Source organism: Macaca nemestrina, chromosome 15 (assembly GCF_043159975.1).
Source record: "Macaca nemestrina isolate mMacNem1 chromosome 15, mMacNem.hap1, whole genome shotgun sequence".
Classification (NCBI taxonomy): domain Eukaryota; kingdom Metazoa; phylum Chordata; class Mammalia; order Primates; family Cercopithecidae; genus Macaca; species Macaca nemestrina.
In genome coordinates, this window is record NC_092139.1 from 30,903,160 (window position 1) to 30,931,013 (window position 27,854).

A 27,854-nucleotide genomic window follows, 5' to 3' on the forward strand; every position below is an offset into this window, starting at 1 on the left:
TATCCCACAAAAAAAAATTACTAAGAATATTAGGCAGGATCTAACAGTTCAAAGAATGTTGTATACTGTGAAAGTGAAGAAACAAATCAGTCTGACCTGGGGTTGTCTCAGAAGCTTCACAGAAGAAGCAAAGATTTAAGCCAAGCCTTGATGCAGGGTGACAGAAAGACATGGGCTGCTACTATGCCTCAGGCATGAGGCTGGGTGTTAAACTGTTAATCCTTATGATACCCTGTGAAGTAGGTGATGACATGTCCATTTTACAACCAAGGTAACTGAAGACAGGTGAGGCTAAGTGTGCCATTCAAGGTCAAACAGCTAGTAAGCAACAAGGCTAGAATTTGAACCCAGGTCTGCTTTACTTTACTCCAGAGCCTACGTACTCTCATGATCTGCCTTACTTTATTACACAGCAACATGAAAGAAGACCAGATAAGCTAAAGTTCTTTCTATCCTCAAAATCCAAAGATTGAATGGGGGATGTGGAAGGAGTGGGGGTTGTGTGCTCACTGCTGCTCATCTTCTCCATAAGATTGTGACCTTATGGCAGGATTAGGGTCTTATGAACTGTCATATGGGTCTTGGGTGATGTAGGATTAGGGTCTTCTGAACTACCTGCCAGGCTCTGTGTCAGTCTAAGTATCTGACATGTGAGTTAATCAAGGAATAAACAAAACCTGCCCAGTAACTCTTATTCTGAGGACTAGAAGTAAAGTCCAAAATCTCAAGCTCCATATTCACAGTCTCAGTCCCAGTATTTATATCAACCAAACACCTACTAATCTGTTGGCTTAAGGTGTCCTTTTCCCATTCTTGTTTTCACAAGTTAAGGGAGATGCGAGGAGTGAAAAGGCAGGGAGCAGAGAAAAGAGGATGGGAAAGGGGTGAAGGGAGAATAGGTAAGGAAGGAGACACCTGAGCAGGTTTAAAATGTCTGAGGTTTGGGAGGCCGAGGTGGGTGGATCATGAGGTCAGGAGATCGAGACCATCCTGGCTAACACGGTGAAACCCCGTCTCTACTAAAAATACACACACACACACACACACACACACACACACACACACACACACACACACACACAAATTAGCCAGGCGTGATGGCGGGTGCCTGTAGTCCCAGCCACTCGGGAGGCTGAGGCAGGAGAATGGCGTGAACCCGGGAGGCAGAGCTTGCAGTGAGCGGATGCGCTCCAGCATGGGCGACAGAGCAGGACTCTGTCTCAAAAAAAAATAATAAAATAAAATGAAATTAAATTAAATTTTAAAAAAGTTTGAGGTCTAGACTTTGGAAAAGATCTTTTTCCTTCTGGTACCAGAACCAAGGACTTTTATTCAAAAGAGAAGCAGCAGGAATTTCTCTTTATAAATGTTAAATGAAAGGAGTGTGCTTGTGCAAACTCCAAACTAAATTTGTCAACAGGAGGTAAAGTGAAGCACTTATCGACAAGTTGCTCAGGGCTCCAACCCTTAGTCCTCACTATTGCCCTGCCCCAGCCCAACCTCTGCCTGGTTTAAGCTGAAGCCTGCAGAGGTCAGAAGACAAGCAGGTTCTTTCTCTTGTCACAGCTTCCTCCTCTATCAGCATTATTCCAAGCTAACAAGCCCTGGGAGTATATCTCTCCTTGTGGCTAAGGGGTTACTGACATCCTCTGGACCTTTCCCCAATAGCTCCCTGTCATGAAAGCTCTGTTGAAAAACCTTCCTATCCTCTAAAAAAAGAAAACCCAGGAATCTACTACTGGAGGCTAGGGAAAGGAGCTAGAAAGTGAATGAAGAGTGAAAATTATGGGAAGCCTGGATCTGGACATCAAAGGGTGGGGAATCAAGCAAAAGGTCTGGGACAAGAGAAAAGGAGCATTCCCAGGGGGCCGAAGATGAAAGATTTTGATAGAGGAAATAATCTCCTACATTTGTAAAACAATTTTAAAAAAATAGCATGTCCCTACAGAACTCTTGCTGTTTAGAATAAGCAAGCTCTAGGGCCCACAGGAAGACTGGCTGAAAGAGGTGCTGGGCCAGGTAAGGTGGCTCATGCCTGTAATTCCAGCACTTTGGGAAGCTGAGGTGGGCAGATCACCTGAGGTCAGGAGCTCAACACCAGCCTGGCCAATATGGCGAAACTCTGTCTCTACTAAAAATATAAAAAAATTAGCTGGGTGCGGTGGTGCATGCCTGTAGTCCCAGCTACGCCGGAGGCTGAGGCAGAAGAGCTTGAACCCAGGAGGCAGAGGATGCAGTGAGCTGAATTCGCACTACTGCACTCCAGCCTGGGCAACAGAGTGAGACTGTCTTAAAAAAAAAAAAAAAAAAAAAAGGCCGGGCGCGGTGGCTCAAGCCTGTAATCCCAGCACTTTGGGAGGCCGAGACGGGCGGATCACTAGGTCAGGAGATTGAGACCATCCTGGCTAACACGGCGAAACCCCGTCTCTACTAAAAACACAAAAAATTAGCCGGGCGAGGTGGCGGCGCCTGTGGTCCCAGCTACTCGGGAGGCTGAGGCAGGAGAATGGCGGGAACCCGGGAGGCGGAGCTTGCAGTGAGCTGAGATGGGGCCACTGCACTCCAGCCTGGGTGACAGAGCGAGACTCCGTCTCAAAAAAAAAAAAAAGAGGTGTTGCTGAAGGGTTACCTTCCTGAAGAGACAGGAAGAGAAAGGGAAGCTGGGTTCTCTAGGCCTCTGGGGTGGCAACCAAGGCACGAGTGAGCAGCCACAGCCACAGGAGACAATCTCAGTCTAATGGCTCCAGGCTCCCTCAGGCAGGGCTCCCCTGAAGGCAGTCTCCAACCCATTTCTGCCACAGTCAGCACTCGAGGGCTCACAACTGACCACACACAGGGAGTAAAAGACTGGCACAGGGCAAAGGCACAGGGCAAATGGCCCTCATCCCACAAGCTAACTTGCCAATCTATTTGATAGTTGGGTTCCAGCTCCCCTAACCTCTCAGCCTCAAAATTGCCTCAACCCTTCTCTAAGACTTGCTTATCCCAGCCTTTAGTAAACCCCGTGGTCTTGCAGTTCTTCCAGACTCCTCCCCTCACAAGGATACCTGACCTTGACCCTTGTAACTGGCTCTACTGTATGGTTGCCTACGCTCAGGCATAATAAAACAACTGGCTGTGTTGCTGTGGGGTAAAGAAAATGACCTCACAACATAATAAAAAATGCAGCCAGGACACAAAATGGCTCAGTAAAACCCTCCCATACTCCCAAACAAAGACAGGTGCCAGGATGCCCAGTGTATCAAAAAGTAGGCCCTAGAGGACAGCTGGTTTCTTAATGACAGGTGACATTAGGGGTCTTGAGCCCAACCCATGTTCACGTATGAGAACATAATGCATGCCATAAATAGATGAAACTCAATCTAGGCAGTCTCCAAGCTGCCTGGAGGAACGTCCACAGAATACAACAGATGTGCAAGACAATCATTCTCGCCTCTGCATTTTCTGGGTAGCTAACAGCATTTCTCCTTTCTCAGCTGAAGCTATCTCTAGTTTTCCCCTCCTCCTTCCCTAGAAGATCCAACCCACAGGAATTATCAAGGGAGGCACAAGTAATTACTGTTTTCTTTTCTCCATGCTAATGAGACAGTTGGATAGTTCCCCTTCCCCCTCTCGAGCTGGAAGTGAGAATCTAAAGCTTTATAATCAGTAACCAACACACCAAAGCTCCGACCAAACACTGCTCTGTGCAATTGAGACCGTGTAGAAATGGCTTTCATGCCCCTGATGAGACCAGAGCTGCAAGGGTTCAACTATTTTACGAAAAGGGAGGTGAGATCAGAGCAGGGAGGGGAATCTGTCCAAAGTCACACAGAAGGAAGTCAGTGGCAGGGCCAGAACCCAGTCTCCTTATTCCCAACCAAGCTACCTCTCACCTCACTCAGACTTCATACAGTATGGAATAACTTTGGAGGGGACCTCAATGTGGAGGCTGGAACTGCAAATTTCAAGTTTACAAATCAATTTTTGAATAGGTATTCAAAAACCAATGACAGGCTGGGTGTGGTGGCTCACGCCTGTAATCCCAGTGGAGGCCAAGGTGGGAGGATCACCTGAGATTATCAGGAGTTCAAGACCAGCCTGGCCAACATGGTCAAACGCCGTCTCTACTAAAAATACAAAACAAAAAAAAATTAGCCAGGCATGGTGGCACACACCTGTAGTCCCAGCTACTCAGGAGGCGGAGGCAGGAGTGAGACTTCATCTCAACAACAACAACAACAACAAAAAAGCAATGATGTTGCTCTAACTGCAGATGTAGATTCAGTCCAGGAACTCCAGTTCCAGGGTGGAGGGTTACGATCTGAGAGATAATACCAATTTCACCCAAAAATTAAAATCATAAGTGGATGGCCAGGCAAAATGGAATCTGTGAAAAATTCAGTAAGGATTCAGTTTCAGCTCAGTTACGTAAAGACTGTAGGTACATGGATGGGAGTCAAGGGTAAGACTGTTTCATTTACCTGCCTGGAATCAGAATTAGTCTGAGAACTGGATTTGAATTGCTGAATCCCACCTGAAGTGAGAGAGGCGAGGGACTTTAGAAGCTGATAGGGAGGCTGTCTTCGGGTTAAAAAAATAAGCCTTGTTAGAGTCTACAAATCATTTCAGCTTAAAAATTTGAACCATTTTCCTCTCAGCACAGCGTTTGCAAATGCTGGTTCCTTTCCCCAGAGGCCATGTCTTCCTTTTTCTCTGACCATGACTAGTTAGCTCTGGGCTAGAGCATCCTTCAGTCCTCCTGCTTTACCTTGGGTACTCTTCAGTAAAAGCCCCTGAAAATGCTAGGTTCAGTTTTTTCATCTGTGAACTAAGGGGAATGGACTAGTAGACTGAGGTCCCAGTGCTCAATGTTCTATACTTGAGAGCTCATTTATCCACCAGACCCAACATTCATTTTTAAAGAAAACTCTGGACCCCAACCATGTACCTAGATACCAACTCTTCCTCCCTGTTATTATACCATAGACTGACTGTGGGGCTCTTGTGATACTTCAGCATATGATCAGTGCTGACCATAAGGCTTCACTTTCTGGAGTGCACAAAATTAGGTGCTTTATTCTATAAATGGGCTCAGTTCCACATGAGATCCCTTGTCTTAGTCACCTGCCTAAGACTTTAGCCCCCGCCACCCCCACCCCCCCAAACTAAAGCCCAGCTCAAAATCCAAGGACAGGCCTCCCCACGAATGGCCATCGTCCAGAGACTGCCTGCCAGCCTAGATGTCCACTTGGGCTTGCTGGTCTCTCCACCCCTCTGTAAGGAAGGCAGCATATAGTAGGAAGAACCAGCAGATAGACCTAGGTTTAAGTCCTGGCTCTGCCACCAAAACTGGGTATCCTTAGTGCTCTGACCACTGTTTCATCTGCCTGTCTCTTCTACCACTCTTCCCTACTTGGGAGCAAGAAATATTTAGTTGTTTTCCCATATTCGCAATGAGTCAGTCATTGTCTACTGAATGATACTCTCTAAAACTGAAGTTGTCACATTTGTAAAATGGTGATTAAATCACCTACCTCAGAATAGTGAAGATAAATGAGGGGGAAAAAGTATGTAAACTGCCTAGACTACTGCCTGGCCCTTCTTCCTCTACTGTATCTTGGATTCCCAGAGCCAAAAGTTTGCCTGTACTGAAGTACACCACCCATCCTGGAGACATCATGACTTGCTGACAGGGTCTGTTCCACTCTAGCAATCAGACTGACTGCCAGTTCCTGGAACCCTACCAATAAAGAGAGATATGACTACTCTCCTCATGGGTGAAGGTAGTGAATTTCAAGCAAATGATCTCTGAGCATATACTAATATTCTAGATTGAAAAGAGAGGGGAACTTTGGGGGGAAAAATGCTATGCTATGAAGCTGGAGCCTTAGAGAAGAAATCCCAAGTCCCAAAAAGTGGCTGAAGATACCTGTACTGGATCCTACAGAAGGGCCAGAGACGTGAAATGAATTGTCTTAGGTCACATAGGAAGCTGAAGGCAGAAATGAGCTTAAAACTCACCACTGTGGTCTCCCTAGATGGTACTTTTTCCATCCTTCAGGGCAGAGGCACAGTGCTGAAGGAAAAAGGAAGTAAGGCATAGGTAGAGTGGCAGGGAGGGGCACATGGGGATGTCAAGTGGCACACAGTTTCTGTTTGGTAAAGGCAACTGAGGGATAAAGCCAGCCTTTAGTTTCGTAGGGGCCTTATGTGCTCTGGCAGTTGAGGGGCAGAAACAAGTTCAAACTGGACAGAACAAGTGTCAACAGTTATGGAGGGAAAAGGAATAGGGTGTCTCAAAGTATCATAAGCCCCTCCACCCACAACATCAGCTGCTTTGAGTGATCAAAACCTTCTGCCTACCCATCCCCAACTTCATACTATGTTCCAGATTTTCTATGGTATCTGTCTTTTCCACTAGAGGGCCCTCAAACTTAAAAACTAGGGGTTAGTTATAAGGTATAGAGAAGAGAATAAGAGCTTTGTCCAGGCTGTGTGTGGTGGCTCCCATCTATAATCCCAGCAGTTTGGGAGGCAGAGACAGGAGATCACTTGAGCCCAGGAGTTCGAGACCAGCATAGGCAGCCAAGTGAGACATTGTATTTAAAAAAAGAAAAAAAAAAAAAAAAGAAAGAGAAGGCTGAGTGTGGTGGCTCATGCCTGTAATCCCACCACTTTGGGAGGCCAAGGTGGAAGGATCACTTTGGGAGGTCAGGAGTTGAGGACCAGCCTGGGAAACAGAGCAAGACCCGTCTCTATTAAAAAAAAAAAAAAATTAGTAAGAAAGTTTAAAAGAACAAATTTTTAAAAAAGAGTTCCGTCTCCTGAGGAAGATCTGATTGATGAGTCTTTTCTTTATTCTACTCATATTCACCCGAACTTCTGAGTTAAGTGACTGGCCCAAGGTCACACAGCTAATAAAGACAAATCAGGACTTGCCTGTGTATCAAGTATCCTTTTATGGCCATGGCTGCTATGGTTTGAATGTGTCCCCTAAAGCTCATGTGTTGGAAATTTAATCCCTAAAGCAACAATGTTGAGAGGGGGGACTCTGAGAGGCAAAATTAGGGCATGAGGGCTCTGCCTTCATGAATGGATTAATGTCATTATTGCAGGAAAGTGTTTGCTATCTTGAGAGTGGGTTTATTATAAAAGTGAGTTCGGCCCTCCCACTCTCTCTCACCATGTGATGCCTTCTGCCACATTTTTATGCAGCAACAAGGCCCTCACCAGACGCGGCCCCTGGTGAGGGGCCCTGGACTTCCCCGCCTCCAGAAGCATGAGTCAAACAAACTTATATTGTTCGTAAATTACTCAGTCTATGGTATTCTGTTACAGCAGCACAAAATGGACTAAGACGGTGACTTTCAGCCTGGCACAGTGGCTCATGCCTATAATCCCAGCACTTTGGGAGGTCCAGGCAGGCAGATCACTTGAGGTCAGGAGTTCAAGACCAGCCTGGCCAACCTGGCAAAACACCATCTCTACTAAAAATACAAAAATTGGCTGGGCGTGGTGGTGCACGCCTGTAATCCCAGCTACTTGGGAAGCTGAGGCACAAGAATCACTTGAACCCAGGAGGTGGAGGTTGCAGTGAGCCAAGACTGCGCCACTGCACTCCAGTCTGGGTGACAGAGTGAGACTCTGTCTCACAAAAAATAAACTAATTAAAAAGAAAAAGAAAAAGACAGTGACTTTCAGTAAATTTGATTTTTATAAAGTTTTGAGAGGTAGGTAAGACAGGTGTTCTCTGCTAAATCATGTCCCTTCTTCAAATACCTGCAATCCATTTCAGGCCTAGTTCTGACATTTATCTTCTCTTACAGAACCTGCATAACTACCTTCTTACTTACAGGTCAGCAAACTTTTTCTGTATAGGAGCAGATAGTAATTAGGCTTTGTGGACTACCATAGTCTGTGTGGTATTCAACTTTGCCATTGTAGTGCAAAAGCAATCACGGATGAACAAACAAGTGTGACTGTGTTCCAGTAAAACTTTACAAATGAGGCAGTGGGCTAGATTTGGCCCACTAGTTTGCTGACACCTGTTCTAACTAATCTGTCTCCAATCACCTCTGTCGCCTAATTCATTATTCCTATCACAGTCCTGCAACTTCAGTGGATCCCCTTTGCCTACAGGATGGTTTAAACTCTACCCTTATTCATCCTCTACATCCTTTTCCTGCACACTGCACTCCAATTACACTGAGTTGTAATCTGGCAGCTTCTACCATTCCTCATGCTGTTCCCTAACATCCGCGATGACTTTCTCCATCCCTTTGCCAATATTACCTACTTAGAGACAAGTCCAAATGCCAACACCTGGGAGAAGTCTTTGCCAATGATTCCCCCCCTCACCCCCATGGGAGTTAATCCTCACTTTCCCTGACTAGCCTCCTTCCCAGGTAATCTGTCCAGCACATCCTCCACTTATATGTGTTACAGTGAACCTTTACATGCCTATCTAATTTACTGGAAGTACTTGAAAAACAGGAACTGTGTCTCATATGTCTATACACTATTTTCAGAACCTGGTACACAGTGGGCACTCAAGCTTCCTATCTGCTGAATAAAGCTTGCTCTGTCTTACATAATTTGTTATGTATATGGTTGTCCCTCACCCACCACTACCTCCCCACTCCTCCAGAATTCTAAGTTTCTCAAGGGCAGGGACTGTATCTTACTCAACTCTGTGTCCCTTGCAGTACCTAACAGAGCACCCAGTGTCTGCCTACTGAACAGGCTTCTAGGCCGAACAGATTACTAGAACATGGGGATCTTTGGTTCTAGCAGAACCATGAGACGACCCACAGCATCAAAGAACCCTTCAGTCTGCTTTATGGGCTTGCCCCTACCTCCCATCCCATCATGTTTTTGGGTCCGGCCAGGTAACCACTTAAAGCAGAGGCCAAGACCAGGCATCTCACTAGGCTGCTCTCACTTGTGCTGCATTAAAGAAACTGGAACTATGTGAAGAATAGAAGGATCTTTTTTTTTTCCGAGACGGAGTCTCACTGTGTCGCTCAGGCTGGAGTGCAAGTGGCACAATCTCGACTCACTGCAACCTCCACCTCTCAGGTTCAAGCGATTCTCCTACCTTAGTCTCCGAAGTAGCTGGGATTACAGGTGCCCGCCACCATGCCTGGCTAATTTTTAAAATATTTTTAGCATAGACAGGGTTTCACCAGCTTGGCCAGGCTGCTCTTGAACTCCTGACCTCAAGTGATCTGCCTGCCTCAGCCTCCCAAAGTGGTGGGATTACAGGCGTGAGCCACTGTGCCCGGCCAAGGGATCCTATTTTCAGACCTCCTTGTCCCCAGCCTCAAATTGTATCCTAAGTACCAGCCCTAAACTGACCCCCAATACATATTTAGCCCTAGACCAGAAGACAGCCTTCTAACAAGAACAGATCCTTAGTTCCCCAAGGCAGGTGATTTCACTGAGGGAAAGGCTGCAATTCAATCTCAACTGAAGAAAAAACTCAAAGGTATGTAGTAAGAATCATCAGGAGCTCTACCTCTGGATGCAAAGGAACCTCTGTTGAGATTAGGGGTCCTGGGCAAGCCTGTAGTCCAAAAGTGCAGCTATCCTATCGTGTGGAATTTGTGGGGTCAAAGACTAAATTGCTGATGGAAAAAACAAAACAAACACCGAAAGAAATTTTCTTCTAAACCCAGAACAGAACAACATTCCATCTGGGTAAGTGAGCTTGTCCCAGGCATATCTGCCATTCCAGGATTACGGCTGTCAAGTTTTAATTAGGGTAATTAGAGTTAAAAATGTAATTTCATTTCAGGGGTATTTTGAACAGATTCCATTAATTTCTTTCTTTAAAAGAACACAGAAAGGAGGGGCAGACTGTGTGAAGCAGAGGACTTTGCCATGAGAGAAGCAAAGCTATTTGCCTGGACCAGATGAACTTTCAAACCACTGCCAAGAACTACAACACCTCTGCAGGTCTGGCCCAGAGGACAGAGGGCTGCTGCTCTTCAGGCTTCCTCCCTTCTTCCCCACAGAAGTCTAGAAATAAGTTTCAGTCGGCACTTGCTAATAAATCGATCTCCTCCTCCCTACCTGCTGCTCCTGCATTACTGCCATCCAATAGCTACTACTACAGCCTTAAATCTGGCAAAGGATAAGGGCTCAGGGCAGTCAATCTGCTTTGCTACATGTTAGGTACTGCTTTAATGCCCACCATTTTATCAAGAATTCCCAGACACATCTTTATGCTTTTGTTTGTGCTGGTTCCCTGGTCTGGAGTGCCCTTCCTGGCTTAACTCTTACTCTTCATTCTTCCTTCAAAACACAGATCAAAATTATATCCCCTAGGAGAACCCCCATTCACGCCTTTGGAATCTCAGAATCCCTTATACACTCTTCTAAGGAACATACATTACACTGTGGTTTGTATCTTTGTCTGACTCTGATGCTAGATTGTGAGGTCATGTAAGAATCCCCAGCACTAGCACAAGCCCTGACACACAGGAGACACTCAACAAGTATCTGCTGAATGAATGACCAACTATAGGAGGAATTTGGTCTGACCACACTGGCTGCTGAGGATGTTAAGCCTGCAGGTTCTCCAATGCATCCAGTTATGAACCCCTTCCCCCTCCTTGCACAAGGCCAGTTCAGAAACCTGACTCTGCACTCCATAGAGGAGAAAACCTTCTCATTGATCCCAAATGATAACTGATCTCTCCCATTAGAGCCTGCTCACTCCTTAGGGACCTTGGAAAGCAGATGAGAAAGCAAAAGCAAGCAGAGCATCCCTCCCCATCCGCCACACCTGCCTTACCACAGGTTTTAAAGAATTTCCTCCAGTCTTTGAACAGCTCCAGGGAGACAGCCTGAGCTCCAGTTCAGTCTGTAGAAGGGTAAAGGAGGGCCCTGGTAGAAAACAGTTCATCAGATTGGAATCGGTGTTGCAAATGCTCAGAAATATATTAATAGCATAGCACAATAGAGATTATGCTATATGACAATGGGCAGCCAAGTCACTTCACTTTGACTTTTCTGAGCTTCAGTTTCCTTTCCCTCCTATGCCAGTAGGTTGCAAGGAGAAATAAACACAATGAGGCTCAGTATTTAACACTTAGTAGGTATTCAATAAGTGATTTTTCCATCTGAAGAGGGGGCCTATACTATGTACCTAGCATCACATTAGGTAAGAATTTAAAAGGTGAGGAAAACACATCAAATAGGGATACAAGTTAACCATTTTCCCATTTGCTCAGGGTAGCCCTGCCTGCTGGTCCCCAGGGGAGGTGGGCTACACCAGCAGAACTGTTGTATTGATAAGTACAACCAGATCCATTTCATGGTAATTATTCTCTTCACCTAGGAGCAGGACTCCAGCCTCCTCCCAGGCTCCCCAGGCCTGGCTGCAGGCCCATATTGATCCATTTCTAATTAGGAGCTGTGTCAGTGCTTCTGCCAGAAGGTCAGGGCCTGGGCTGCCTCGCTGGTCTCTGGCCAAATGCCCTGCCCCAGGCAGACACAGAGAACGGACACCATGAGGTAGAAAAAGATCCCAGACTAAATTCATCATAAAGCAGCATGAAATTTTAGAACTGAAAGGGTCCTTTATGAGTAAAGGTTTTTTATATTTCAGTGAAGAAAGCTGAGGTCCAGAAAAGAAACTTATCCAAGGTGGTATCAGAAGATAATACATATCTTTTTACTTCTAGTTCTTTCTCTAGATAAGTGTTTCCCAACCTGGCTACACAACAGAAGGACTCAGGGAATTCATTAAAAACATCAGTTTCTATGCCAGACCCCAGAGATTCTGATTTGGAACACATGCAGTGGGGCTTTGGCTCTCTTGTGCTAAGTATGGGATCGCCTTCCAATAGTAGTGAACTCAGGTTCAAACTCACCTTGGGTCATAAACAGTAACAGAGGTAGCCCACTGTTGTCTGATCCAGTCCTCCCCTACCCCCATCATTATACTGGGGGCCTGAATCCAAAGGATCTGTCATAAATGGTTCCAACTTCCTAACAGTCTGCTAGCTTGGCTGTCGGCAAAGAACATTTCCTTTCAAAACTAGTCTGAAACTAAAATGTCTGTTATGAAGATACACCACCCTAAGGGGTGGTGGTGATAGCACCTGGGTATAAAGAAATGTGGAGGATGCTGTGGTACTCGGTGTGTGGCATCTGGCATGGGTAGAGATGTCTGAGTATATGTGGGCATGTATGGAGGGGAAGACTTGTGCGTATATGTAAGGGAGTAAACAGTGTGGTGTCTGCGTTAGGCTTGCAGATACTTTTGTAGCACACACAATTCTGGGTATCTGGGTAGAAGACAGTGGGACAGGGGTGTAAGAGGGTAAATATGTGCACATACGGGAGGAAGAGGAATAGATGGCTTGAAAGTGTAAGGGAGATACTTTGAATGTGTATAGAAGAAAGAACATATATGCACCATCATGACTCAATTGTGTGTGTGTGTGCACATGTTGCAAAGCATTGAGCCTGCAGAGATGGGGAAAAGTGTATGTCTGTCTCTGTGTGGCCTATACACCTGTATGCATGAGAAAACAGATCCATGAACATTTCTGATTCATCTAGCCCTGGCTTTGCCTGAAGGCTCCTACCACTCAAGGGCAGACCTATCTGCAGAAATTTCTCATTAAAATTGACATTTTGACAACTATGAAAAATAAAATGATAATGACACCCCCAGCACTGTGGGAGGTTAAAAAGAAAAGTCTATGCCAATAAAACACAAGAGACAGATGAGAAGCAATTATGACTCAATTACTTCTCAGCTTCACAAGGGGAGGTGTTATTTGGAGTTAAATATTGTATGGCTGATTCACATCTCCACCCAAAGGCTTGGATTTCTTGGGTTACCTAGGAAGAGTGCAAAAAAGAAGTAGGTACAGAAAGGTAAATAAAGTTTTTTGTTTTTTTGGGTTTTTTTAAAGGACTAGAGAAATGGGGAGATTAAAAAAAAAAAGGGAAACATTGAGAAGAAACAAAAAATAAAAGGAAAAAAGGACAAAAGAGGTAGGAAGAAGGGAAGGAAAGAATAGGAAGAAAAGTAAATTTCCTTTAGGCTGGCCCACAAAGATTTAGCACACATTTGACAGAAATTCTGAATAAGGGGGACAGGTAGATTAGCAGGTAGGGCCTGACTTCTGTATTTCCTCATTACTTTTACTCCAACCATTCCTTCCATCTAGAAGGTTCTTCCCACCATCTCTGCCAACTGAACTGCTGAATCTTTAAGGACAAGCTCAAATGCTACCAGCTTCTAGAAGCTTCCAACATTTCTTCCAGTTAGTTCTCTCTCAAGAATTCCAGTAAATTTCCAGAGCACTTTGTCATATTTCTTTTTTTGACTTTGAAGAAATCTGATTTTATTTTCTGAATCATAAAAAAGTATTTCCTGTTAAATTTAGATTGTTTAGCTTTCCACTGATATCTCAAGATACTTTCCAGATATTAACAGTACTCAGAACTGTGTAAAAGTTAACAACCAATACCAAGTTTTAAAGAAAAAAGTTTAAATGTAAGACTAACGTCTTGAGGACATTACTAAATTTATTTCTAAGAAACCCTTCTCAAAGGTTAAAGTATTGGCAATTCTAATTTTAAAATTTAAAATTTTTAATTACTGGAAATTAAAGTTAATAAGTTTCAAGAGCTAAGAATCCGACTGCTTTTTAAAACGTCAATCCCATTTCCCTGAACCCAACTGCCAGTAGGTACTGGCCCTACATATGCGTCCTTTAATAAGCCCTGCTCTCAAAAGGCTGGGGGTATTTATATAAGAACTCATTCCAAAGTGACGCTAAGATCCACGTTCCCAAGATCTAGTACGGGCTATTCATGTGTTCTGAGGCATGTCCAGCAAGCAGGCAAACTTACCTGTTCAAATTGAGGTAAAACAGACAAAAACACTTATTAACAGAAACTACATAATTAAAACTAACCTTTTGCTGCTTATTTAAGCTAATTACCTATTCTTACAAAACAGAGACCCTCAAGTCAATAATTTCTTTTGATTTTAGTCACCCCCAAATTTAGCCTCTTCTTTCAAAGCACACTTTGTCATATTTCATCTGTAGCACTTAACCCCAAACTATACTATAAGTATCAATGCATACACATTTCCATCATTCATTTTGCAAGTACTATTTGTGCCAAGCCTATTTCAGAGACACAAGGGAAATACAGGTAAGTAGCACACTATCCCCTGGTCTGTAATGTCTCAATCTAATGAACGAGAGAGGATTTGGGTGTGACACAGCACTAGAGTACAACTACAGCAGTCCTAGAAGTCAAAGGGTCTGCTATAAATCCTGCATTTTATTTGATCAAAATTAATTCTGCTTTTGTAGTGATTAGGGAAGGTTTGCCTGAGGAAGTGGCATTGAAATTGATATGAACGATAAATAGGAGTCTGTCAGGTAAAGGAGATAAGAAGATAAGGGGAATTTCTACTTAGGGGAAATACAGATGCTGCTCAATTTACAACAGGGTTACATCTCAATAAGCCCATTGTAAGCTGAAAATATCGTAAGTTGAAAGTCTTTTTTTTTTTTTGAGACAAGGTCTCGTTCTGATGCCTAGGCTGGAGTACAGTGACACAATCAAGGCTTACTACAGCCTCAACCTCCCAGGCTCCAGTGATCTTCCCACCCCAGCCTCCCAAGTAGCTGCTGAAACTACAGGAATGCCCCATTACACAAACTAGGTTTTTTGTTTTGTTTTGTTTTTTTAAGAGATGAAGTCTATGTTGCCCAGGCTGGGAAAATGCACTTACCAAACACCGTAGCTTAGCTTAGCCTACCTTGAATATGCTCAGAACATTAACACTAGCCTTCAGGTGAGCAAAATCAACTAACGCAAAGCCTATTTCATAATATAGTGTTGAATAGCTCATATAATTTATTGAATACTGTACTGAAAGTGAAAACAGACTAGTTGTATGAGTAGTCCAAGTACAGTTTCCACTGAATGCATATCACTTTCGTACCAACATAAAGTCAAAAAATCAGTAAGTCAAACTGTAAACCAGGGACTGTCTGTAGTCAAAGTCATGATACAACCTGGCACATACAGGGAACCTCCTACTGGCAGAAACACAGGGAAACAGCAGGTATTAAGCACTTTGCTGCTGACAAACGGCAGCAAAGTGATATGGCACCAGACTGCATGAGCCTTGTGGCCAAGGCCAGAGTTGAGATTTCATTCTTTATGACTTGGGGTGGGAATGGAGAAGAGGGGACAGTTTCAAGATGTCTAGTTTCCCTATTTTAGATGCCCTACTTTTTACTGCAAGTTCCCTTTAAAAACACAGAAAACAGGTTCGATCCCAAGCTCTGCGTACTACAGTAGCAATACAAGAATTTCTCAAGAAGGGCAACAGTGAGGAAAAAAACAAAGGATGTGGGGTTGGGGAGGATGCAGAAGAGAGGGTAAGTAGGGCTCAAAAAGAAAGAAGGTGGAGGAAGGAAAACGAAGAGGAAGAGAAGAGGCAAGGAAGGCACAAGGAGGGATAGCTCTATCTGGGCCCTGAGGCTTCTTTTTGCTGAGCTGTCTTCTACATCTCTCTAGGCAAAAAAAAAAAAAAAAAAAAAAGTCATTCTGATGCTAGTGACAGAAACAGACCCTTTGCACCAAGAAGAGGCTCAGCACATTACCATCTGCCACCTCAACCTTCCGCCACTTCATGATGATAGGGCTGCACCAAGAAGCCTTAGCTCAGCTCTCCCAACCACCGCAGGCTATGCCAGAAGCCACTGCCCCATGGCCCAAGTGTGTGAGGCAGGAAAACCAAACAAAGCTCAAGAGTTTGAAGTAGAGCCTGCCCAGGACCCATGGCTGCTTCTTTTCTTTCTTTCTTTCGAGACAGGGTCTCGCTGTCGCCCAGGCTAAAGTGCAATGGCGCAATCTCAGCTCACTGCAACTCCGCCTCTTGGGTTCAAGCGATTCTCATGCCTAAGCCTCCTGAGTAGCTGGGACTACAGGCGTGTGCCACCACACCCGGCTACTTTTTGTATTTTCGGAAGACACAGGGTTTCATCATGTTGGCCAGGCTAGTCTCGAACTCCTGACCTCAAGTGATCTGCCTGCCTCGGCCTCCCAAAATGTTGGGAATATAGACGTGAACCACTGCATCTGGTCCCATGGCTGCTTCTTAAGGTCCTAGAAGAAAGCTCTGGTTCCCTCTCTGGACCTTAGTTTCATCTGCAAAACAAGGGGAGTAAATGAGAAGGGATACGGTAGCCTGTGAGTTACAGAAGCCGTTTCCTATAGAGGATGTTTACTGTGGGAATTTGTTCTGATCAAGTCTCTAGCTTTACTCTTTCCACCCCTGCTTATGGTTAGTTTGAAATCTGAGGGAGCCAGACTCAGAACAGGAGCTATCCCTGACACCACCACCTATCTTGGCCCTATCCAAAGTCTAGTTCCTGCTCAGACCTGTATTTTATCTCAAATGTCACAAGCAGATGTTTAGGCCCAAGAATATGTCTGATATGTACAAATTTACTTAAAAACCTGAGTTAATTGCCAACATTCAAAATCAGGTCTCACTTTTAAAAAAATTAGATTTCTAGCTGCTCTTAAAAATATCAGAGATCTGATGATGCCAGACTCACCCTGGGGTAGAATTCAAAGGGCCTGCTATAATCCTGTAACTTATTTGATGCTTTGTCACTTCATTTAAACAATTCATGCTAATTTATCATTCATTCCATAAAGATATTTAAAGTTAAAAGCAAACTTTAAATTACCAGTTATAATATTTAAACTAATCCAACTCCAAAAAAAATCTAAGTATACTGACACTTCAGGAAGATGTATGCTTTACCCTGTGATTTCATGTATCATCTACTATGCAGCCATGTATTTCAGTTTGAGAAACACCCCCAGTTTATTCATTCACTCAAAAAATACTTAGATCTTATGCCAGGCTCTGGAAAAACACTCATCAACAAGACAGACATGGTTTCTGTCTTCATATAGCTCGCAGTTCAGCCAAGATATAATGAAAAAAGTTATGCAGAATAGCAGGCAAGGAGAGATACTAAACTGAGGATCCAGTTTATTCCACAAACATAGCAATCCCTTAGGCAAGTTGCTTAACCTCTCCAGACCTACAAGAGCAAGAGGTTTAATCAGGCAGTTGCCGCTGAAAGGGCCTTTCGGCTAAAAATTCTACTTAGCATCACAAAAACTTAGCCTACTACCCTTTTTGAGTTCCTAACACTTATTAGCTCCCTCTCTTTATCTGGAAATCAGGATCAGTTGTCATGGAAATTACCACGATACTCCACATACTGGATGATGTTACAGTAATCACAAGAAGTCAAAGGGAAACAGCAGGTGACTTTCTGGGTGATTCTTTTGCCTACTTTCAGGCCTGGTGCAGTGGCTCAGGCCTGTAATCCCAGCACTTTGGGAGGACAAGGCAGGAGGATGGCTTGAGCCCAGGAGTTCAAGACCAGCCTGGTTTGTAAAAGAGCAAGACCCTATCTCTACAAAATAAAACATAAAAACAACAGGACGTGGTGGTGCATGCCTGTAGTCCCAGCTACTCAGGGGGCTGAGGTGGGAGAACCACTTGAGACAGGGAGGTAGAGGCTACAGTGAGCTGAGATTGCACCACTGCATTCCAGTTTGGGCAACAGAGTGCCACTGGAAGAAAAAAAGACCAGGTACCAACTCATAAGTAAAACACTATTGATTTTGAATTAATGTCCATGGTTTCCTTCATGACGCATCAGACTCACTTTCACTCTACCTTACAAATATATAACAAGGATTGCAAAAAATGCCAACTTGACAAGGACATGATGCACTGAGCCTTGACTAGTTTGCTGTCCATATGAAGTCCTAAGATAGGCCAGGAGACAGATTTACCAGCCAATAAGGGCCCCAAAAGTTCCCAGTAAAATGAAGATAATTTACTTAGTCGCAGGGGATTCACCAGCACCTTAACTGGGTAAAAGTCTCTTCAATATTAGCGTTCCTTCTAGAGCTGGGTTGGACCTTGGTGGCAAGCAGCTAGCAAAAATGAGCTGATCAAGTGTTTCCCAAAAAAAGTGCTACTCTGGTGATAAATGGCAACTGACACTGGGCTTGAGTATCAAAGAAACAATAGGAAATGGTGTGACTTTGACAAACTTGAGAACAAATATGCTGTCTAAAGAAGCCAGTCGATAAGGAAGCAGAAAGTAGAAAAAAGTAGAGAAATGAAGAACATGAAGTACATGAAGTTGTAAACTCAAAGCTTCTGCCAAATTGGGCCAATGCTTCAAAGGGTTGCCCAAAGATCCAAGCCATGTCTCTTTGCTTCAGGTTACAAGCTTCTAAAGCATGGACTAGCCAGTGTACAAGGAGTCACAATATAACAACCCTGGTAGAGGCTGGGGCGTGGCAGCTCATGTATGTAATCCCGGCACTTTGGGAGGCTGAGGGGGGCAGATCACAAGGTCAGGAGTTCAAGATCAGCCTAGCCAAATTGGTGAAACCCTGTCTCTACTAAAAATACAAAATTAGCCAGGCGTGGTGGCGCGCATCTATAGTCCCAGCTAGTTGGGAGGCTGAGACAGGAGAACTGCTTGAACCCAGGAGGCAGAGGCTGCAGTGAGCCAAGATCAAGCCACTGACTCCAGCCTGGGTGACAGAGCGAGACTCCGTCTCAAAAAAAAAAAAAAAAAAAACACCAAAACAAAACAAAACAAATCCCAGGTAGAGGACTCAGAGAGTGAAGACAGGCCTACCCCTACTCTTATAAATGGAAAAATTGCTCATGGTCAGCGTCAGGTTCTAGTCTCTGCTACTTTCTCAAAAATCGTCCTCCTTTTTCATGAGAAATCAGTCACCTTCATAGCCCTATGACAGGACCTTTCATCTCACACATACATACAATCTCCACTGAAAAGCAGTTCCAATCTCCCCAGGCTTTTATTCCACTCAAAATAATAACAGAGGCTGGGTGCAATGGCTCACACATAATCCCAGCACTTTGGGAGGCCAAGATAGCAGAATTGCTTGAGCCAGGAGTGTGAGACCAGCCTGGGTAACAAAGCAAGACCTTATCTCTACAAAAAAACTTTAAAAAACACTTGGGTGTAGTGGCATGTCTCTGTCATTCCAGCTGTCATGTCAACTCAGGAGATTGAGGCGTGAGGATAGCTTGAGCCTAAGAGTTCGAGGCTGCAGTAAGCTACAATTGTGCCACTGCACTCCAGCCTGGGTAACAGAGCAAGACCATGTCTCCATTTAAAAAACGACAACACTGCCGGCAGCTTGGTTCCCCTAAATAGAATACCTTTAAAATTCTGCTCCCTGAACATCACAACTAAAAGCTCCTTGTCTTTGCAAAAGAGCAAAATTACCCCATTAGTCAGATGCCCTTGGGAGTGAACAGTACAATGCTAAATATATGTTCTCCCCTGATGCAGGATGGCATTCCCCATGCTTCATTCCATCATTATTCTATCTTCCCTAGATTCCTTCAGCATCTCCATAAAAGCAATAACACCTTTGCCAAACACAAGAGAAAAAAAGAGTAGCTGCCCTTGAAACAGTAACTCAATCCAAAGAAAAGTTTATTGCTGGAAAAACTTTTGTTTATTTACCAAAACTCCTATGCTAGACTTACAGCAGGGAGAATACAACAAAACTGGTTTGTAGGAAAAGGTACCAGGCAGCAGTGAAGAGCATGGCACAGAAAACAGCAAGACAGGATGGCAGGCAGGGAGGCAGGACACTCTTAAGGGAGATTAAGGATCCCATAGCCCCACAATGACCTTGTCTGAAATAGCATATGGTCTTGCAGTCCCTGATTGACTACATGCTCCTTGAAGACAGTCTTACTCATATGGGTATTATTCACACCATCTAGTACCATACTATAACATGGTAGGCACTCAAACGGTCACAAACAAAGAAGTGAAGGCCCAGAGAACTTCTTTTTTTTTGAGATGGAGTTTCGCTCTTATTGTCCAGGCTAGAGTGCAATGGTGCAATCCTGGCTCACTGCAACCTCTGCCTCCTGGGTTCAAGTGATTCTCCTGCCTCAGCTTCCCAAGTAGCCGGGATTACAGGTGCCTACCACCACGCCCAGCTAATTTTTTGTACTTTAATAGAGATGGGGTTTCACCATATTGGTCAGGCTGGTCTCAAACTCCTGACCTCAGGTGATCCACCCTCCATTGCCTCCCAAAGTGCTGATTTCAGGTGTGAGCCACTGCACCTGGCTTTTGTTTTGTTTTGTTTTTTGTGACAGTCTCGCTCTGTCACCGAGGCTGGAGTGAAGTGGCATGATCTCAGCTCACTGCAACCTCCGCCTCCTGGGTTTAAGCAATTCTCCTGCCTCAGCCTCCTGAGTAGCTGGGACTACAGGCGCGTGCCACCACGCCCAGCTAATTTTTTGTATTTTTAGTAGAGACGGGCTTTCACCATGTTGGCCAGGATGGTCTCGATCTCTTGACCTCATGATCCGCCTGCCTTGGCCTCCCAAAGTCCTGGGATTACAGGTGTACCTGGCTGACCCAGAGAACTTAAAATGATTTGCCTAAGGTCACAAAGTGGTTTAGTGATGAAGGAACAAAAGCTTTGCAGACAGGTAGGCCTGTGTTCAAATCCTGGTGTGGCCTTGGACAAGCCACCCAACCTCTCTCAGTCTGTTTTCTGACCTACAAAATAAGAACAATACCTATTTTTGTAGGGTTGTCATGAAGGTTAAGAGATATTGTTCTGGCCAGGCGTGGTGGCTCATGCCTGTAATCCCAACACTTTGGGAGGCCGAGGTCAACGGATCACGAAGTCAGGAGATCAAGACCATCCTGGCTAACACAGTGAAACCCCGTCTCTAGTAAAAATACAAAAAATTAGCCAGGTGTGGTGGCAGGCACCTGTAGTCCCAGCTACTCAGGAGGCTGAGGCAGGAGAATGGCGTGAACCTGGGAGGCAGAGCTTGCAGTGAGCTGAGATCACGCCACTGCACTCCAGCCTGGGTGACAGAGCGAGACCCCATCTCGAAAAAAAAAAAAAAAAAGAGATATTGTCCTTAACCAACAATTGACAGGAAATACAGAGGACAAAGAAACACAGAAAACACACCATAGGAATGCAATGAGCAAAATCCAGAACATGAAAAAATCTATAGAAAAAAACACCCAGCTTCTTCAACAAATAAACAGGGGATAACTACAGTCATGCATCACTTAGCAACGGGGATACATTCTGAGAAATGCATCATTAGGCGATTTCGTCCTTGTGCAAACACCAGTGTGCACTTACACAGTCCTGGGTGGCACAGCCTACTGCACACCTCGACTACATAGTATACGCTGTATAGAGTTGCTCCTAGGCTACAAAACTATACAGCATATTACTGTGTAGGCAACTGTAACACAATGGTAAGTATTTGTGCACCTAAAACATACAATGGGTACAGTAAAAAAAAAAAAAAAAAAAGATATTACAATCATATTAGACCACTGTCATATCTGCGGCCCATCATTGACTGAAACATCTCTATGCAAAGTGTGACTATAGAAGGGACCATATAAATTAAATGAGACTTAAAAGACTTAAGAACCATGTGTGGACTTTATATGAATCCTGAATCAAACTATCAAAATAAGGTTGTGACATTTACAAAACAATCGAACATTTGAACATAATCATGTGGATTTTTATTTTATTAAGGTACTGTTAAACTTTATAAAGATGGTAATGGCATTACAATTGTTTTTAGAAGTCATCTTTTAGAGACACACTGTGAAATATTTAAGGACAAAATATGATAGCTGAGATTTTCTTCAAAGCACAGAATGGAAAAAAGTAGGTAGGGGTATAAATGAAACAAGACTGACCAGGAACTGCTAACTGTTGAAGTCACGTGATGGATAAATAATATTTTATTAACCTATTCAACTTTGTATATATTTGAAATTTTCCATATTAAAAATAAAGAGGAATTAGTTAGGTTTCAATCCTAGCAACTCCATCTATCAGCAGCGTGACTACAGCATCTTTTTTTTTTTTTTTTCCTGAGATAGAGCCTCGCTCCATTGCCCCAGGCTGGAGTGCAGTGGTGTGATCTCGGCTCACTGCAAGCTCCGCCTCCCGGGTTCACGCCATTCTCCTGCCTCAGCCTCAGAAGTAGCTGGGACTACAGGCGCCTGCCACCACGCCCAGCTAATTTTTTGTATTTTTAGTAGAGATGGGGTTTCACCGTGGTCTCGATCTCCTGACCTCGTGATCCACCTGCCTCAGCCTCCCGAAGTGCTGGGATTACAGGCGTGAGCCACCACGCCCGGCCAACCACGGCATATCTCTTAACCTCCCTGTGTCTCGATTTCCTATCTGTATGATCATGATCAACACAACCTACTTCTTAGGTTTGAGGTGAGAATTAAATAATATTTTATATACATAAAAAGCTTCACACATAGTAACCTTCAGTAAATATTAGCTGTATTAGTATAAACACAAGGTACTAAATACGGTATCTCAACATAGTGGACACCCAATTAATATCACTAATATGCAAGGCTGCGCTAACATTTAAAACCCAGGTCAGTTTTTTTTTTTTTTTTTTTTTTTTGAGACAGAGTCTCTCACTCTGTCTCCAGGCTAGAGTGCAGTGGCAGTGGCACGATCTCAGCTCACTACAACCTCCACCTCCCTGGTTCAAGTAATTCTCCTGTCTCGGCCTCCCGAGTAGCTGGGATTACAGGCAGGCACCATCACGCCCAGCTAATTTTGGTATTTTTAGTAGAGACAGGGTTTCACCATGTTGGCCAGGATGGTCTCGATCTCCTTACCTCATGATCTGCCTGCCTCGGCCTCCCAAAGTGTTGGGATTACAGGCTGTGAGCCACTGTGCCCGGCCCATCAGATTTTTAAATCAACTACTCAACTAGTCTCCTCTACAGGGGGCCTAGAAATTCTCTAGTGAAAGTCCCTAGTGGCAGCTCTAGCACCCTGTCTATCTTGACAAACACCCCATGACCTGACACAGGATCAGAAGCTGACTAATGTTTAACATGAAAGTGCTGTTCTCTGGAAGCAGGCAGGGCCACCTTATTTTCCCCAACCAAGTAATTTAAGGTACATTTTCTAATATTTGCTGACAGAACAAAGAAGAAAGGCTCAAAGACATGATCAATGTTCATGCCAACCTTCAAAGTGATTTGGTAAAACTACACAAAATAAACACCCAGCTAGGGTCCACTGGCAGGATAAAAGCTGACAAAGAAATGGCAATTTTTTCCCTGAGCAAATATACAAGTAATAGATGAGCTCTGAGAGACTAAGTTATGTAGGTTTCAGTATTCCCTTCCCTCCCCAACCATTTTAAGAAGAAAAACTCTCTTTTGATATACTTCAAGTACGACTGTTTACTGGATTAATTTCCTTCCTGAAATGATATAATTATAAGCAAAGAGATCATTCTCATCCTTTTATCCAGTTTAAATACAAACTGGCTTCATAACGACATGACCTTGCTCTGCTCTGAGAGGCTATGAGAAGGTATCACCCATCTCCAAAGTGTGGGACACTTCTACCACCTGATCATTAGCAGAAATATGGATGCTACTCAGTCTAGTCATTCATCTGTGCCTCTACTCAAGTTGTCCCCATTGCACAGAATGTTCTCTATCTCTGCAGCCTAATCACCTGTGAACATTCTTTCTGGAAAAGGGGGGAAGGGAAGCACATCAGTTGAGGAAAAGATACCTGGGTGTTGCTTCTAAATAGTATGGGAGATACGGTACAGACATGGCAATACTGGTATTTCATAATCTGTAAGTACAACCAGACAGAATCTTAGAAATTAAAATGGTCCTGGACAACAGATGGTCATTATCCTTATCCTGCAAGGTCCAGCACAAATACTCACTGGTCCACAAATGTTCCTTGGGAACTCCCCCTCTGCCCCTCCTCCATGTACAAAGGAAGCAATCTCTTCCCCTTCTGACCTTCCCAATCACTGTACCCCTTTATGGTACTTGCTATGTGAGAATTCATATTGTGGTTCTTAAAATTCATATCTATACTAAACAGAATGGCTTCAAATGAAAAAGACAGATAATCCCAAACGTTTACAAGGACACAGAAGAAAAGCAATTTTCTCATCGCTAACCATGTAATCTGGCAGGCCTTTTAAAACTGTGGCGTATTTACTAAAGCTAAACATATGCCTAACCTAGGACTTAGAGTATGAGGTTAGAGAACACTCACTCACTGTTCCCGCTACACAGTTCACCTTTAGTCTTTTGCTTCATCATTGCCCCTGTCCAAATGCTTTCATCACACCTTTTCCCAATCCCAGAGATCAGCTGAGATCACTCTCCCTGCTCCCTACAAAGAGATTGATCTCCCCTCCTATGGAAAATTCTGTCACTTACCTTTCACCTCTGACAAATGACTAATGGATTCTTCACATATAAATTGTCTCGTGATTTTACAACTTTCTAATTTGCTCCTCACAATAACATTGTGAGGAAGGCAAGATATGGAGTATTAACCCCACTTCACAGACGAGAAAATGGAACTTCAGAGTGAGAGATGACATCTCCAGTTTACATGGCCTTATTATTCCAGACCCCACAGGCAATGCTAAATTGTTGGAAGAAATAGGGAGCACAACACAGCATCCCAAGTAACATTTCTCTCTGAAGGGTAGGAAAGAGGGAAGAGCCCTTCAAAACCAGGAGAGCCTCAATGTGCCCACCATTTCCATTTGCTAGGGCTCCTTGCTGCAAAGTGTTCAAAGGCGGCTGGCAGAGGCAGTGGCAATGGGCTTCACAAACTACAATATAATCACAATTATTAAATCACAGACTGATCGAATGCCAGAAACCACACCTCAGATAATTCCACTTGCATACGAAACAGAGCAATTTTATTTCAAAATAGAGCGTAATAAAACTTAAAATAATTCAGAATGAAACTTAATTTTCTTCATTTCTTCATAAGAAGCAAAACAATACCAAATCTTCCTGAAGCCAGCCAGAGAACTGTTTGGGTGTCCAGATGCAGGTATCTGGCCACCCAAACCTGAAGGGCAATGTTGTCCCCTACTCTAACACTCCTGACTTTACACACTCGGTGTTGGACACCTTAGCAACGGAGGATAAATATCTGTAAAAAACAGAAGGGAGAGAAGGAAATGCCAAAAAAAAAAAAAAAAAGTCTACACACTGAAAGTCAGATTATCAAACTGGTCTCCTTGTCTACTGACGTAGCCAACAATTATGTTATTTTCCGTTTGAACTCTCAATCCAAATATATGAGCCAGGGCAACAGGCTGGATTTGAATTACTTCTCTGTCTTCCTCTCAAGACTCAAAGTAATTTGTGGACAGGAATTATGTCTTGTTGGTTTTTATGTTCTCCACAAGGAGAACACATAGGAGGTACTCCAAATTCCTGGAACGAATGGTTGAGATTAGGGATGGAAGGCTGTTGGACTCCCAAGCATAAATAATCATGCCACAGCAACTAAGTAACTTCCTCTGAACCCTAATTTTAGGAAGGGTTGATTTTAATTGGTGTAAGAATCAATTTAGGGTGAATCTTTAAAAGTCTGAAGAGAAGTTATTCTTGTGTCCAACTGAGTCACGCACAGCCCTCATTATTACATTGGCAGCAACACCATTCCTCAGTACCACCTTACAGGTATCCGCAAGAACAAAATTCCAAAGCCTTAAATTCATGTTCTGGATAAAAAGGAAATAACATGGCCGCGGTGGCTCACACCTGTAATCCCAACACCTTGGGAGGCACAGGCGGGCGGATCACAAGGTCAGGAGATCCAGACCATCCTGGCAAACACTGTGAAACCCCGTCTCTACTAAAAATACAAAAAATTAGCCAGGCGTGGTGGCGGGCGCCTACAGTCCCAGCTACTCGGGAGGCTAAGGCAGGAGAATGGCGTGAACCCGGGAGGTGGAGCTTGCAGTGAGCCGAGATCATGCCACTGCACTCCAGCCTGGGCGACAGAGCAAGACTGTCTCAAAAAAAAAAAAAGAAACATTTGACTTCTCAGTATAGTGTGGTCACATTTACAAAGAAAACCCAGATCTAGATAAATGAAGTTACGGAAATGACCCTTTTAAATCTACTGCTGGGCTTGCTTTCACTAACACAAATAATTTCAAAGGAAACTAGACAAAGAGATCAACAGACACCATGTAAATAGTACCATTAACTAAGCTTATTAAAATCCTTAATAAAATAAACAAACAGGAGACAGCTAAATACCAGATAAATGTTTCTGGAATGAAGAAAATCTGGCCAATAACATTAAGCTTCTAAACCTGGCATTCTAAAAGAGAGTATTTACTTGAAATAAAGCAGTGAGTCTTACCTTGACAAACAGAACTATTCAGTCTCTACAGATGGCACTTCAAGGGGCAGGTAACCTCAGTGGGGTATATACTCCATAAGCTAAAGCCCTTAAGAAATGCAAGTTTCTGGTCTAGTGTTTTTCCATTACTACCACAGTGTGAGAATCTTAAAGTGTTTTTTTTTTTTTTTTTCCTTTATTATGTGACTTTAAAGTTTGCTACATATTTAAATGTAATTTTTTTTATAGTCTTAGACTCCAAGTTTGTCCCATGAGGCTACAGCTCCAAGTTTATAATGGAGCTCAGCATACAATTTGACAAATTCATCTCACAAGCAATTTTTCAGCAAGCTGTCCACTCTAAAAAGCAATATCCATCTGTTTATATACTGAAAGGTATCATCTGTGAACCCAGAATTTAACCCTCTGAGATCCTCTCAATACTTTAGCAAAGTCCTTTCTCCTTCCAGAGATGAATTCTCAAGCCACTTTCACAAAACTGTAAAAAGGTAGAAATATCACTTAAGATTATCTAGTCCAATTCCCTTGTTTCACAGACAGGAAGACAGAGATCCCAGAGAGTATTAGATACCTACAATTAACATGGGTTTGGCAAGCATCAAAAGCCCACTGACGGCTGTTTTCCCCAGTCAAACTCACTAGTGTGTTGGGAAGATAGCCAGATTTGCACTTTAGTTAGTAGAGCACTCCCTAGGAAACTCAAGTATGTACCCTCTAGGAAACCCAAGTATTCAGCCACAACCCCCTATCCCAACCCCAGAATAAACAACAGGGGGCAGTGGATGTCTTAAATGGTTCTTCTGGAGATGGAGACTAGAGCCCAGGGACAATATCCCATCTTTCCTTCCTTCCTCCCAGGAGGTACAGGACATTGATTACCATGAAAGCCATTATGAAATGACAGAAGACGCTAACACTGAGAAAATTAAGGCAAGGCTGTGGAAACAAACATTAATACTTGGCCAGATACCTGCTTCTACTTATTCATTCAAAGAGAGGGGAGAAGTGAGAGAGAGGGGGACCTCCAACCCTTTTTCTATCCCTACCTCCCCACCCCCACTCTTTGGACCTTTACAGAATTTCAGGGACTCCCCAAATGATTTTATGAGGAAACAAGGCTATAAAAAGGGCCTTAGTCCAGCCCACACACTGACCAAACGATGCTCAGGCTAGTGACTAGACTTCCTATTTATTCCACTGCACACTTTCTCTATTCCTAAGGGTCTGTGAGCTGCGTCCTGAGCACAGGTCTGAAACTATCCTTACAGTATCGAGGGGGAAGTTGCAGGACAAGCAGGTTAACGGCTGTCATTTTCTCCCTTCCAGCTATACATTTTATGCATGAGGCCAAAATTGAATTAAGACCAAGACACTCAAGTGAAAACCTTGCTATCTCCACCCCCATTCCCCCCTCACCAATGCCAAACTAAGAAGGGGGAGAGGAAGAAAGAAAACATCTCTCCTAGAGATATATTATCTAAACCACCACCTAGAATCCTAAAATGTAATTGCTAGAAGGG

The 27,854-nt window shown here is 43.7% G+C and overlaps 1 protein-coding gene across 3 annotated transcripts in view; it reads right to left on the reverse strand.

Moving 5' to 3' along the window:
- Positions 1–27,854, reverse strand: part of LOC105496229 (RALY heterogeneous nuclear ribonucleoprotein) — an 87,487-nt gene that overhangs the window by 53,280 nt on the left and 6,353 nt on the right. Inside the window, exon 1 of one of the 3 annotated variants that reach the window (XM_071079494.1) lies at positions 10,781–10,872. The exons of the other annotated variants lie outside the window; for them this stretch is intronic. The gene's annotated coding sequence lies outside the window, so the exon portion shown is untranslated. Of the gene's footprint in view, positions 1–10,780; positions 10,873–27,854 lie in introns of those variants that run through there. 3 annotated transcript variants of the gene reach the window in all.